Raw genomic sequence first — 14,921 nt, 5'->3', positions numbered from 1 at the left:
TCACCTCCCGAAACATTGGCTAATTGTCTTCACAAGAAACTTGGACTGATTTCAACATTGAGATTGAAATTAATTCTTTTTTTTGGGGGGGGGGGAGGGGGAAAGAATATCTAAGAGTCTTTCAACTTATAGTCGTCGTAACTGGCGTCATTTGGTCTTTTTCTTCTCATTTTGACGTCACTTGTTGTAATGATGCCCATTCTTCCATTGCTTTCGTCGGAAAAAAAAAATCTCTATCGAGTTTCTTTTGTAAGATCATTAGCCGAGAGACGCTAAAAGAAATTGGTATAGCCACATTGAGAGGCTGTGGGAGCAGTCTACGAAGGGAGATAATCCACCGTATTCATTAATCTAACGGCCATGAAAGGAAACGAAAGAAACAAACAATACAAAGGCAAAAGACGGGCAAAAGAAATACATTTGCTATCCAAGGCTCGTAAAGATAAGACTTGGCTGTTAATGAAAACTCGCTGTATATAAAAGGAACTATCTAGCGAACAACCTCCTTTCAAGCCGGCCAGTTCTAATTAAAGAACATTGCTTCTGTATATCTATACAAGCGACGTCATTTTATTGTGCTGGGCTTGCCCGGTTTGTTGATGCTACCGGATCTCTGACATGGCCGGCCCTTTGACGTATTTTTTTCTTTTCTCTCTGCTTTCTGCACGCATGACAGCTGGTAAGTGCACGTGTTATTTACTGGCATTTAGATCTCCATACAACATGCAAATTACAAGCTGATTACACACTCTCCTTCTTTCTCCCTTGGCCCTTACCTGTTTGAAACCTAAACATACAGCCTACCTAGGGTCATTTGGAACTTTCCTTTCAATCTTACATCACTTACGCGAAGCCGTTCGAAACGCTGGAACTTGCATAATTTCCTTACGTGTCTCCCGAGCTGAGACGTTCTCTAACCTGTTCCGAGAATCATCGCCAGCTTTTTGGTCTGGGCATGGGACAGCACGTAAATATAAACAGAGAGGGTATCGAGTTCAATCACGACGTTTATCGCAAAACACACAGACGCGTGCAATGCGGCAGTACATCGTGCTGGGTACACTTAAGTCGAGGCCGTTAGCGCGTAACTTTAGTTTTATCACTGACATCGGGAGTGCCCTCCTAATGTATGCACAGCAAATACAATCGAAGATGTCGAGTTGGAACAACAGTGAGAACAGCAATGTGGAGGAAAAGGACGGCGATTGAATTTAATCGTGCAAAAGGGACGCAAAGAAATGTCGATAACGCGCATGAGGAATTCACGCATTCTATAAGCTTTTTGCGTGTCTACGTTTTTGACCCATTGCAACATCGGTGGCTAAGGTTTTCTAAGGGCACCCAAGCGAACGACCGATCTTTTTGCATGGACTGGGTTAGAACATGGCCCCACCGTCACCCCAGCTGATTGATGTTGCAAACTGCACAAGAAACGTTTGCATTTTTCGAACGCCAATCTTTTTGGCTACGATATGTTCGCACGTGTCGACTTTGTGACAATTGACGCAACGACATTGCTGATTCTCAGAAAATGGCAATACGATCATTAGAATATCCAACTTCTGCGAACCGCAAAAATCGTGAATTGCTTTCACGCTAACGCTTTCACGAACAGAAAACCACGCCCTTTGTGTGCTGTATCGAATATCGAGATTATTTTCACATTTTTAAAAAGGGGAGATCAGATCATTAGGACAACAAGTGGATAAACTATCTGCGTCTGCGTAAAGTGAGGTCGGCGTACGTTCCTGCTTTCCATAGCATCGATTTGCTTGCCCAATCCTTGCTGCAGCTGAATTTTGTAACTCGTTGCATTTTTTTTTTTTTTTGCAGGAAAAAAAAACACGAAAAGTTTATAGGACAAGTTATTTTTGTTACTTCCTTCCACTCCCATAGTTGAATAACCTAGCAATGTATAGCCCTCGCTTTTTTTGTATGTGAATAAAAATGTCTGGGATGATTGTTGATGAAACTCATCGTATGGCTTTTGCGCAATAGTTACGCCTCTTGTGTATATATTTGTTTGGCAAGTTGTCAGGCCCGCGAGTTTATTTTCAGACCGCGCGACAAAAAAAAACGGATTCCAGTGAACCGCATTTATTTATTTTTTTTACTGTTTCAGTTTTTTTTTTTTTCTGCTTTCTATTCTGACTGGATTTGTTTGCTTATTTCTTAGCGGTCCCCCCTTTCTTTAATTTCCTATTGGATAACATTTGGAAAAAACAAAACCACACGCCCCGCTATAAACAAAAAGCAAGAACAAAAACACGCAATTTTTGTAGATACACAACTTCGCGTGACTTGTTACGGGCCTTCACTGACGCAGTCTTTGTTCGCGCGATTGACGGACACTTCGGCTGTCACTGGAAGTTTGATAGTTTCGTGTACGCATGAACGCGTCTCGATGTGACGGTGCATAAATTGTGTACGTTTTGAACAGTTTCGTGCAGAGGAGGAGAGAAGAAAGACAACAATCTCGCAAATTTCTACAGCCGCATCACGTAATCAGACATTTTCCTGCAAGGGTCCTGCCGAGAGACTTAATAACCTCCCCCTCGTCTTCGTTGCCCATCACCGATGTAGTTGTACCACTGACATTCAATTTCCAACTGATTGGTTTCTCGTTTTTCCCCCTTACCGCAAACCCAACGAATTTGGATGTCGCTCCACTGTCTGCTGAACATTGCAAAAGACTTGGGGCTCTGTTGCGCTTTTCCTTTTCTCGTAACCCCAGTTATCTTGAACAGCGGTTCATTAGGTACGTGTTGTCGAATTTATTATCGTCGTGTGTGTGCACATTGCTCTGTTTTGGACATGCATTGTTTCACTTTTCGCCAGACAAACAGGAATTTAAGGAGGGCCAACCTCTTCTTGGCTTCCTTTTTTCTTAACGTTCCAAAACAAAAGACTCAACATGAAACAACAAACATTTATAAAGCCCTATTTGTTTTGTTTTCAAGGATTACTTCAGCGTGTGTCGCGCAACAGTGACATCGAGTCGCATCAAGAACTTGAGGGATCGTCTAGACTCGGAGACAGTTCTTTGTCGGGGCGGGAAAGAGAACCAAGTTAGCTAGTGCCTTATCAAAGATAGATCTATACGGATAAAATAGAGGTATTGGACGTCCGAGGCAACGTACCCAATAATCCCAATGGATGTGAAGTTATTATTAGGACGAAATGTCAACAACAGACGAATGGCAAAATGAACAAGTTCAACGTCCTATTGTTCGTTCTTCTGACCGAAGGGTTATGTCGACATTGGCAAAGTTTTGATGAAAAACCCCAGGTTCTTGCATCGAACATCAATAGTATGTAGCAATGTTGAACAGTTGGTTCGTTACTGAGATTCATTAAACTGTTCCGAGGGAGCGTATCGAACTGTTCGCAACGACTGGGAGAAAAAAAAAAAAAGGGAGGGAACGCAAAATCTTAGCTCGAAATGCTTACAACAAAAGATATTGTACGACGCTGACGAACACAACAATAGGAATGGCAACTTGCTTCCTGAAGAGCAACACTTTGATTCAGACACAAAGCTTTCGAGATCACATTTGATTAGTCTCTGCTTTAAAAAAAAAAAAAGAGAAAGAAATTGAGGGCACAGCAACAGTTGTTTCGCGGACAAAAGCTAGATGATTTCAGACTCCCCCAGATGTGTTTTCCCCAACAAAAAGAGAGATGGGATTGTTCACTATAAAAAAAAAGGGAAGTCCTAATTAGAAAACAATTGTTTAACTCTTAGGAAACGGAGGAAAACAATAAGATATTCGTTTACTCCGATTCTGATGTCAAAAAAAAAAAATTTCGCTATCACATTACTCGGGGCACTTGGCGGCCATCAACTCTTAGCGACACAGTGAAACAGTTTGAGACTAACGCTAGGAAGAAGGATCGATTATCCTCAACAGGCAACGAGTATCCCTTGGGGCGTATACAACTCGAGAAATTTTGCACGTAACTAGGCATCTACATCCTCGCTCCCTTCGTCCCACCAAAGAAAAAACTATGAAAATCGTAGACGATCTAGTTTCATTTGGTTTGCCGTATATCCCTGGTGAGGTACACAAAAGAGCTGCTCGAATTTGAAAAGAGGCTTTAGCTGGATCAGAGACGAATTGCTAGTCGATGAATGCAATCATTTCGGTTGGTGCTGACTATGGCTCACACCTCACCCAGTTGAAAGGATTCATTAGACGGATATACAAGGGAGAGGCCTGCATCTCTACTGTATCCAAGAGGCTCGAGTTCAACATGAATGTAAGCAGTTCTGCAAACTCTCTTTAATACACGTCTTCACGAAATTTCTTTTTTTTTTTTTTTTTGTCACACAAGCTTCTCTTCTATAGACTAAATCAGCTCCCATGTCGTAGAGTCTGTGCGCCCAAGTTTCTACTGGCAGCAACTCCAGCACGTGTGCACAATGACGGGACGCATAGCTGGCCGGTTGCCACAGTTCCAGCATTTGCAACTATTCTTCTTTGCAATGTTACAATAATCTCGTGTATCAACGTGTACTTGTTATGCACGTATGAGTGTGTGTCCGTATAATATGGCACGATAGGGGGAGGGGGGGGGCACGTCGTTGCTCACTGTTTTATTTTCTTCTTTTTATTACATTAAAGCGAAACAAATGGCATCACTGTGACCTTCTTTGACTTTCCTCGCCAACCGGATGGCATTCGATAACCAGTTGGCATCGGTTGACGCTCAACTGCAGACGCACTATTAATGCCTTTTCTATATTGAATGACGGCCATCACGTCGTCAATTTTTGTTTTTATATACAAGTCAATTTGAGCTGAACAAGGCTAATAATAGCATTGACAGGATTCCAATCGTCAGTCGTTCGCATAGTGGGCAACATTGGCATAACTCTCATCGCCAGTCTATTATGCACGAGTAAAGATTGGAATCGACCCAACAAAATTAAACAAGACTCATTGGCCCTCGTGTCAGCCAATAACTCATCTCTCCATTAATAACGAACAGATTCTATAGTCTTTTTTTTTGTTCAATTCATCGACGCGATTTTTCGAGATTTATTGTCCTACGCGTACGGGTGAAATGATTTGTGACATTGTACCAGCAAAAAATCTGCGCGTCTAAGAAAATCGCTCAATTATTTCTGAAAACGGATTTTTTTTTTTTTTCTTTCCCTACTGCCTCTCAGATCAGCGAAATGGAAAGGCAGGGCATGACGGAACGGGTGTAGAGAGCGGACACAGTTAGTCACGTATGGAGAGCTCGGCTAATTCCCTATTAGAAATGATTGGACGTCATTCGATCTGCTACGACCCAATAACCCCATCAATCAGGGTCTACCTCTGTGTGTCTCGATCCTGTAATCGGCTCAGTGATGCACAAAGGCTCAGGTCTTTGGAATCACGTCATTCAAATTTCAAAAACGAAAGAAATCCATAAATTGCGGCCAGAATTTCGTGCAGCAAATAATCTATTATAGAATAGCTTGAAACCACAGGTCTTTGAGGTCTGATCCTCCGTTTTGAAGGATGTCTTCAAAAAAAAAAAAAAAACCTTGGATGTACTTAACGACAAGAAATTCAATGGGAAAAGTAAGTGGGTGGGGCAGCGTGTAGTTTCTGAGTGATGCACAGACGTCAAACGTGAGTTGAATTTTTTAAAAGGCATAACGAAAAATGCGTTTCATCCTACCTTTGGGTTTTCTATATCTTTCCCATGTATACTGTTGTTGTCCAAAACATTCATATCTAGCAGCTTTTGAATGAGGTCATGGAGGGTTCGTTTAAAGGGAAAAACGAGGCCTTAAACGAGGGTAGGAAAAGGAACGCTCGTTGAACACCAAAAGATGTTGTGAGTACGTTTCGAATGCATGGCCGGGCTCATTGGCTGCTATTTTGCCCACTGCTTTTTTTTTTTTTTTTTTAAACCCACACCGCTACAATTCAAGCAGAAGAGTTGACAATTTCTATCTCTTGTCCCTCCGCATTCACGCACATCTTCCGTACACCAAAACAACGCGATGCAAAGCCAACAACACAAATAAGATAGGCAATTTGTTACGTCTCTGATCCTGCATCCTAGTTCGGGGTGTTAATAAGGCGTTGCTTAATTGGATCTACCAGCGAGTGACATCGACATTGTGACAACCACAATCTAAAAGCCAGACAAATTGCTATTCCAGCCCCCCCCCTCTTTTTTTCGGCCAAATGAACAGCTGGTTTCACTAACGAAGGTGCGTTTGGAATTTACTTGTGTGAACGATGCGGATACGTTAATGAAAACGTCCAATTCGAAAATGCTACATAAAGAAATGACGCGCGCAGGTGACGACATGATGTGCAACGTGGACTAATCCAACGGTCAGCGTGACGTAATACGGCCAAGAGGAGACCTAGTGGGCAGGCATAAGGAACGCAAGAACATCGAGGAGGGCCATTGCGGAACAACGATATGACTGGCAATCAGTTGTCGATCTGATGTGTCGCACTATGGACCCTTTTCCTAGTTTTATTAGTTCGAGCGAATATAGAAAATTTGCCTGACTTTAAAATAGAGATGATTGTGTGAATGAACAAGTTGTTCACATCGCGTAAAAAATTATGCAGGAAATATGCAAAATGCTGTTTCTCCAAAGTGAATAAACTGTGATTTTGTTTTGCTGCTAACGTTTTAGAGTTAATACCATATTAGGAGGACAGACTACAAAGTTTGACTGGCCAATCGACTGAAATCGACTACCCTGGTTTTATTCGCAGTTTACCATCCAGAGCCTTCGATTTGCTATTTCTAAAAATACTTTACGCGGAAAAGTGTAACCTGATTTTCGCGACAAGTGGGGGCATCACGGACACAAGAGGTAAATTCCTTTTCAAATGAAAGATTTAAAGAGATTTTAAAGGTTGTCAACAAAGAAACCTATTTTTAACCCTGGACGTTTGCCTCTCATCTCACGGCTAAATTTTTTTTTAAAACGCCCGTCCAAGTTCCGTTTTCCATCGATTGATTTTTTCCCTTCCCTTCCATTACTTTGTTTTGTTTTTTTTTGTTTTTTTTTGTTTTTTTTCGATGTTACATCTCTTTCGTATCCAACTACTCCGGAGACAAATCAAAAGCAATAGAAAAACAAAACTAAGACGGATGAAAATTCGATTATCCCTTACGGATTCGCGTGTCTTGTAGCCCCGGAAAAACAGAAATGAAAACAACAAGGGACGTACTAAGCATGTGCACTTCATCATCCGCCCATCCCTATACTATCCACCACCCCCCACCCCCCTTTGTGCAACTTGTATTCCAACGATATCACAGATAATAGAACGCGCCATATCCGCAAACGTCGGCCAACGAAATGAGAAAAGGTCTTATCTATACAAAATACAACGGCCCTATTTTTTGATACTTCATCAAACGGGACGGGAATGAAACCCACCAGCTCAAATAAATGGCAAAAGTAGATGACGGCTGTCGGCGCTTGAGCATCGTTATTGTTGGCACGTATGTGTAGACGTTAATTGAGAAATAGCAAGCTATCGTGATGCGCGGGCAAGATGTTCCGTCCGTCAGCCCATCATATGAGTATGGGAAAACGTGTAGCATTAACAATTCAACTTGTCTGTTTGTGTAAAAAAAAAAAGAAAGAAAGGCGAGAGTAAAATAAAAGTGGGCAATGAATTGGCTGTTTTCTGCATGGAAACGGACCGATTAGCCGTTTGCTAGGCAACCCTCTACTGTCCTATTTGATTGACCATCCCCTGATAAGAATGAGCCACTTGAGAGCCCTATCGGTTATTTCTACGTTCATCCTCGGTATACTATATTGATAGAAGGTTTAACTGAATGAAAATGCACAAACGAAAATGAGTGAATGCAAATCGAATCACATGGTTAAGCTGGTTGACAAAAAGGTCTGTTTTCCGCGTTACGGAGAAGTTTTGCGAGAAAAAAAAAGACTATCGATTCACCGATTGATTCTATAGCTGTGGGAGAGCTCTAACGAACGATGGGCTAAATAAAGAAAGCGCACGAGACTTTGCCTGGCAAATAGCAAAAGTTGTGGCAGCGAATGATTGCGTTTGACGTCACAGACTCTACAAATTTCATAGAGCCCTTTATTTGCTGTCCAAACATAAAAAAAAAAGCGAAGAAAAACAAAAGGAGTTACAAAAAAAAAAAAGAAGGGCTTTATAAAATAGATGATTGGAACGCTTTGGTACGTCGCCCAACTACATTCCAATGATCTCTTTATGTACCATCAAGTATAGGCACAGAGAAAAGAACCTTTAAATCAAAGAATATTTTCAAAGCTTGTGTTTGATAGCAAATTGTGGCTTTGGTATTGCCATTTAACGCTCGTCCCACGCCATTAATTAGTAAATAAGGTGATTTTGAGGAATGGCGGTGTCGCATTTCGCCAAACATAACAAGTGTGCAACCCCCCGCCCTTAGCGTAACACCCACGCATTTCATTCAGCAACGCGTTTAGTAAGAAAATGATTGTCGGAATTCATGGCAACCTTTTTATAGCAACGCAGTTGTCGGGTACGATGACGCACGGACGCTATTACGAGGACGCTTGATTACAGGAAATAAGAAACAAGAAGGTTATGGAACTTTGTAGAATTCCGTCTACAAGCGCGCAGAGGCTAGAAATCCATTAACTAAATGACGCTCTATACGTTGATTACGGCAGCTTCAGATTCGCAGTGCATCGTAAAGGCCAACAGGCAAGTTAAGACGCTCTTTGGCTTAAAAAGTCTGACAACATGTTGATCATTGTTATACTGATTTCATTTTGGAAAAAAAAAAAAATAATAATTAAAAATGATTGGTTGGCCAATTTGTTCTCGAAGGATGTGAAATAAGGAAAACATCGTTGATTCCGATGGCGTATCAAAGTTAACTGAATTTCTTGCAATAAGCGGGTAAGTCGGGCAGATGTTATCCGAATGGCAATATGCAGGCAAAGCGGATTTGTGTGTACAAAAGCCGCGGAGAATAGTTGGGCTATAATATAATTCGTTGACAGTAGGGAAAAAGCAACGGACGGGCATGACGCGAATCAATATCAACTGAAAAACTAATATAAGGAAATGCTTTGTTCAAGCTTTCACTGCGGGCTACTTCGCCTTCCCCAGCGTTCGATCGCTAAAAGTGTCTACTCGGCAATGATTGCCAGCTGTTCCGAAAAGGGGAACGGCGCGTTTGATGACGTTGAAAATCATCTCTTCAATGCATATGTCGACCAACACCGACGGGCATTTCTCAGCTATTTCTGATGGCGTACGTTTTTGTTTTGGGTTTTGCGAAACGATCCGCTTCGTCCTCGGGGAGTGCCCCGCTGCACTTCTGTGAATGAATAATCATCCAGATGACAATGGCGATGAAAGAAAGTGAGCTTCTAGTTAACTATCCAATCGATTGGTGTAAAAGATCTGCCTCTTCAACAGTGAAAGATGCACGAAAAACAGTCAAATGCATTTTCAGTGAAATGATTTCTTCAGCTCAAAAAAAAATAATAATAATAATAATAATGTAAAAAGAATGGCGGGCAATTTCAAAAGATCAAGATTTCTGCTCTCGCAAACACGCACAAGCTACTGTTAAAGGCCAGTTAATTGCGATAGAACGATACTTCGTTACGAGAAGAGCCTATGACATAACATTGTGCGGAGACTCTTTCTTGATTCGATTAAAAACCCGCAAATAGCCTGTAGGCGAAGCATTTGCGGACGAGAATAAAACAAGGAACGCCTCATCTGTCTAGTTTGGCGATCGATCTCGATTCGTCACGAGTCACAAAGTTGATGGATGTTGGCGGGGAAATGTCTTGTTCGAGGGACAACTGTGCCCTTTGATTGTCTCTTGTTGTTGTTTTTTTTTTCTTTCTTTCTTTCTCGAGATCGGCCAGCAAGCGAGCGAGTTGCATACTGGGTCACGCCCGTGAATCTCTCTCTTCCCAACAGACGGAAATGGATGACGGCCCGCCTCGTCGGTCTTTGGCTGCTGGCTGCAAAAAGGAAGGAAATGGGTGGGATGGGGGCAGAGAGAGAGAGAGAGAGAGCAGAGAAAGAGGACCTGTCATCTCCACCGCAGCAAAGACCGGCAACGGACGCCAACTTCTCGCCCACTCTCGAGGGCCTGTCATCGCCTTTTTTTTTTTTTTTTTTTTTTTTTTCTTACCCACTTTTATTTTTGGGGAAGGATCGAATCTTAATTTTTCTTGTGCGTTCATTTATTATTATTTTTTTTTTTTTTGTACTAAGAACGTGACAACATTATTTACTGATACATGTTAACGATTTCCCGTGTTATTTGTACCGTTGGAAACAACTGCAATTGCAATTTGCCAGGGTAGGGAAATATAAGAATTTTTTTATGCTTGTCAAATTGGACGTTGATTGCGATCGTCCCTTCGAAAAATAAAAGTGGAATTTTTTTTTTAAATCGAACGATTGCTGCACTTCCAAGAGTGGACATTTTCTACCTTCCGCTAATTCCTTAAGATCTAATATACTGGATGAAGCGGCGAGCTTTTTGGAGAGGTGTGGACGATGGAAGTTGATGGAGTATATATCTTCGGAACAGTGGTCATTTCTCATTTTCTCGGCCCCCCCCCTCCCGATTCTGAACGCTTGGCGGGATCTAATCAAATTGCTTTGATGGATTCAATTATACCTCCGCACGCTGTTGACAGATCGGCTAGCGCTTTTCCATCAACCTGTTTTCCTATTTCTACGAAAAGGACGAGAAGAAAAAACTGCGTTTCGCCATTTCACGTTCAATCGTTCCAGTCATTTCTGATGGTTTCAACTTATTCACAAAAAAAGAAAAGCTGTTCGAATTCAATTGAAATAAACATAGGTTATCGATCGGCTTTTTAACAACGATAGACAGGCAGTTGGAACGATGACCAGACAAAAAAAAAAAAAAAAAAAAAAATCTCTAACTCAAAGCGGATTTCGTTTTTGGATGCAACATTTTCAAGCTTCCCCCACTCGGCTCGTGTCGAGAACAAACGGAACGTGATACGTGACAAACAAGAAACGTTGACGAGCCGAGTACAAAAAAAAAAAGGGAAAACTATAGTCTCCAAAGAACAAGGCAAAGGGGATAATACAAAAAGAAGATGAAGGGATCGGCAGTAGCAAAGTAACAACGGATAACCGACATCCGGATTTATTCTTTTGATTTTGTTATTCGGCTTGGAGAGAAAAACAAAAAAAAAAAAAAAAAAGTACAGAAGGGGTTTGCGCCCGTCGCCTTCGTAACGACAAAATGAGATTTGTGAGACATGAACGGATTTACTAGTGGAAAGACTGGCGGGCGGTAATATAGGAAGCCATCTATCACATCGATATCGTAAAGATAGATATCTAGCAAACAGTATCCTTTACAAGAAGATATGGTCTACATGATGGGCGGAAGTTCACATTGTGTTTTGGCCAACAAAAGAAAGAGCCCAAGCTCTCGGGAGTTTTCTGGAATGCGGGAACGTTGCGGGATTCATTGCTACCTCCACCATAAACTGAGTGACGTAGTCTGTCGGGGAGGGTAGAAAGCCACGATGTGGTGTTATTTTTGCGCACAAAATGCTATTCCGTTTGAGAGGGTGTAATCAATTGAATCGCATTCGTGTGACGTGTGGAACGATGGACGAAAAGGGGACTGACTTTCGACGATGTCGGCCGTTCGTCATGTAACGTGAGCTTCATTTCTAAGGAAGTTTATTCTATTTTTTTTTTTCCCTAGTTTGATTTCATCATTCCGTGCTTCTTTTGTTTCCTCTTCTATCGGCTAAGGTTTCCCCTTTTTTGTTTATGGCTCGGGAGTGAAGACGTCACCTTGTTCTGCTTTCACGTGGACGTTATTGATCTGACGGATTGTTAAAACAAAAACGTGTCATTTTTAGTTCGTTTTCTTTTATTTTTTGTTCTCTGCCAAGACGTTTGCTTCAATGCTAACACGAGCCCGCGACGTTGCAACAAAGATCGGTTGGTGGGCCCCTTCTCCCCCCCCCCCCCCTTTCGGTCCGCCGCACACGCCAACCGTCTGATCGACTTTCAACTACGAGCCGCCATTTCCATATCGTCTATACTCGGTCCTCCCTTCTTTTACATAACAAAATTATTCCGCCGAATCCGTCCGTGAAGATTCTAAAGAAAACGAGGCATCCGACAAATATTTTTGCCTTTTTTTTTTTTTTATTTCTGAGATGGCAGAAAGAAAAAGGCAACAAGTTGTTGTGTGTTAAAACAAAAAAAAAAACGTTCATGCCTAGACAAGCGTGTCCTTTTCTTTATAGGCACGTTAATCGCGAAGATAATTGATAGCACTATTTGATTTTCGTGTACCTATTGACCTTTGCACGACCCTCCCGCAACTACGTCGAGGATTTTTGGTTTTTTTTTGGAGATCAAATCGCGTAGTTATCCAGAAGAGCTCATAAATCTTGCTTACGTTCCAGCACGAAAAGAAGCCATCACACGTCATGTGCATCGTTCTATACAAGAGACCGTGAAATAGCCTTTTGAGTAGCGTGCACGATTCCAACAAAATGAAAAGGTGACGCTTAAAACAAATAAATAAAAGGAGCGATTGGAAAACCAAGGGGGAAAAATCAATACGATGTGGCAGTTGTGAGTCTCCATTGCGCGTTAATCAAGTGAATTCATTTCGTTTTAAATTTTTTCGTGATTAGACCCGTAGTGGTTCGTCAAAACTGTAGGTGTAGATGTAGAATGGGAGAAAAGTGAATCAATTTTCGTTTTTGATCCTGTTCCAGAACCCTGATATTCTAAAGGAATGTCTTCTTGTTGAAGCTTCGTTATTCTTCTTGCATTATTAGTCAGCAACAGATTTACGGGAGGCCTGCAATCCTGTGGTATACGTTTTTACGTGTAGACGCCGCCAAGTTAAGAAAATTCAAAAGAGAAAACGCACATCTTATGTTGAATTGAAAAAAAAGAAAGAAAAGTTTGTCGACCCGCTCATTTTTAAATGATCACTTCCTTTACGAACGAGCCCCGTCTCTTTGAAATCAACTTATTTTTTCCCCCTCATCTTGAATAAGACGATGAATAAAGTTCAAAAGAATGTTTCCAGTAAAAATTAACAAGCGAAAACGGTATGAGATTCAATCAAATGAACGTGAAGATTTTAGAATCCCCCTTTTAAAACGAACGCAAAGTTTTACCTGAAATTTTTAAATTGCGATTCCCCGTTTGAAGCGGTTTGCGTATCAATACAGTCCCGCTTCTTTACACACTTGGCAAAGTGTCAATACGCGCGTTATTTTTAGCAGAAGCCGCGACAAAACTGGACCTTTCCAAGTTTGTTTTTAATTTCTACAATTGAAAATTTGTTTTTCCTCTTTCTTGTTTTACGTTTTGTTAGAACTCAATTTGGCCAATTGCCTTCGCTGTTCAATTTACGTTTGAAAAAAAAAACAAAAAAACCCGCATATAATATCCGTCTATCACATTTATCTCAACCGTCGGATCGGCTAAACATAATGCGTTTAAAAGAAAAAAAAAAAAAAAAGAATTCAGAATAAAATCGTACATATTTATAAGCGCACATGATTTGTAGCCTGCAGTATTGAAACCGTTTGTGTTAACGCGTTTGAACGACCGCTGAACGTTTGATGGATACCCACACTCGCCGGGAAACTCACACACGCACGATGGCATAAATTACGTTACATCTGACAGCTTGCCGAAATCAAAACAGCAACAATCGTGCTGTTGTGCGCTTAATCCGTTTCTCGATTGGCGGCACTGAAATGAGTAGCGTAATAATCCTTTTTATATGCAATTCAACATTTAACTAAATTGCTTTGATTGGCCTTTATGTTTTGTTTTTTTTTCTTCCGCGTTGGACTCACGAAGTTCATCCATCGCGCAATTATTTATTTATTTTTTTTTTTATGTATCACGTCGTGCTTGTTCTACAAGTTCAACCTTGAGTTTTTGCGAACAGTTTGGCAATCCGTCGTACCTTTCATCCGGCGGAGGTTTCTCTACATGCCTGGCGCTAGTGCGTTTGTTTCCTCTGCCAAAACGCTTGTTTAAGAGCCTGACAACCTTTCGAATTGTTATGCGTTATATAAGGAAGCACGAAGCTCTAGTGTTGGGAGAATAAATCAGTTTACAACAAACTGCAAGAGTTTGATAATCGAGTCACACATGAGCTATGTCGTTTATATCCGCACGGGGAATGGTGCAGCGTGCCATAAACAATGTCAGCAATCAGCTTCATGTCTATGGTTTACGACGTTGAGGATAAGTCAGTGATCAAATGACGCGGTGCTTACGCAATGGCCATAAGCCGATAAAAAGGATCAAGTGGGATGTTACGCACACATGTCGAGTAGTTCATTCCAATTTGAGTTGGAAATGCCATTCAAAGACGACAGGCAATCGAATCACGACGAGCCATTCAACAAGCCTAATCACATCGAAGCTCTTCGCCCTCATTCACGCGTGGCTTTCCCGCGTGACCATGTCACCTGTCCATCTCGCGCGTTTAAAATGCATGCGACTATGAAAAGGCGTTTCACTTACCAAAATGGCGTCTCCTCGCAAAAAAACGATAGCTGCACATCTAACGTAGTCGAGGCCTCTCATAAACATGTCGGGTATGTGTCCACTACGGTGGCTGCAGGGACTTTCTGTTGCTGAAATCCAAGGAAAAAAGAAAGAATTAAAAACAATGTGGCTATATTTAGAAAGGATTTTACAGACCTAAAAAGATGCACGATACAAGAGAGTGAGAAAAACATTGTCCAGTTTCCTCGGAACAGAATGGAAGTGGAGAAATTCTGGTCCACCTCTATCGTTGAACTTCATTAAGTTCTATTATGAATCAAAACATTTGACGCGTGCAATACGTACCCAATTGCATCGACGCTGTCGCCTTCCGTAATTCAATGGCCCTTC

The sequence above is a fragment of the Daphnia carinata genome, chromosome 9, assembly GCF_022539665.2.
Source record: "Daphnia carinata strain CSIRO-1 chromosome 9, CSIRO_AGI_Dcar_HiC_V3, whole genome shotgun sequence".
Lineage (NCBI taxonomy): Eukaryota > Metazoa > Arthropoda > Branchiopoda > Diplostraca > Daphniidae > Daphnia > Daphnia carinata.
Note: the sequence above shows the minus strand (reverse complement) of the source record.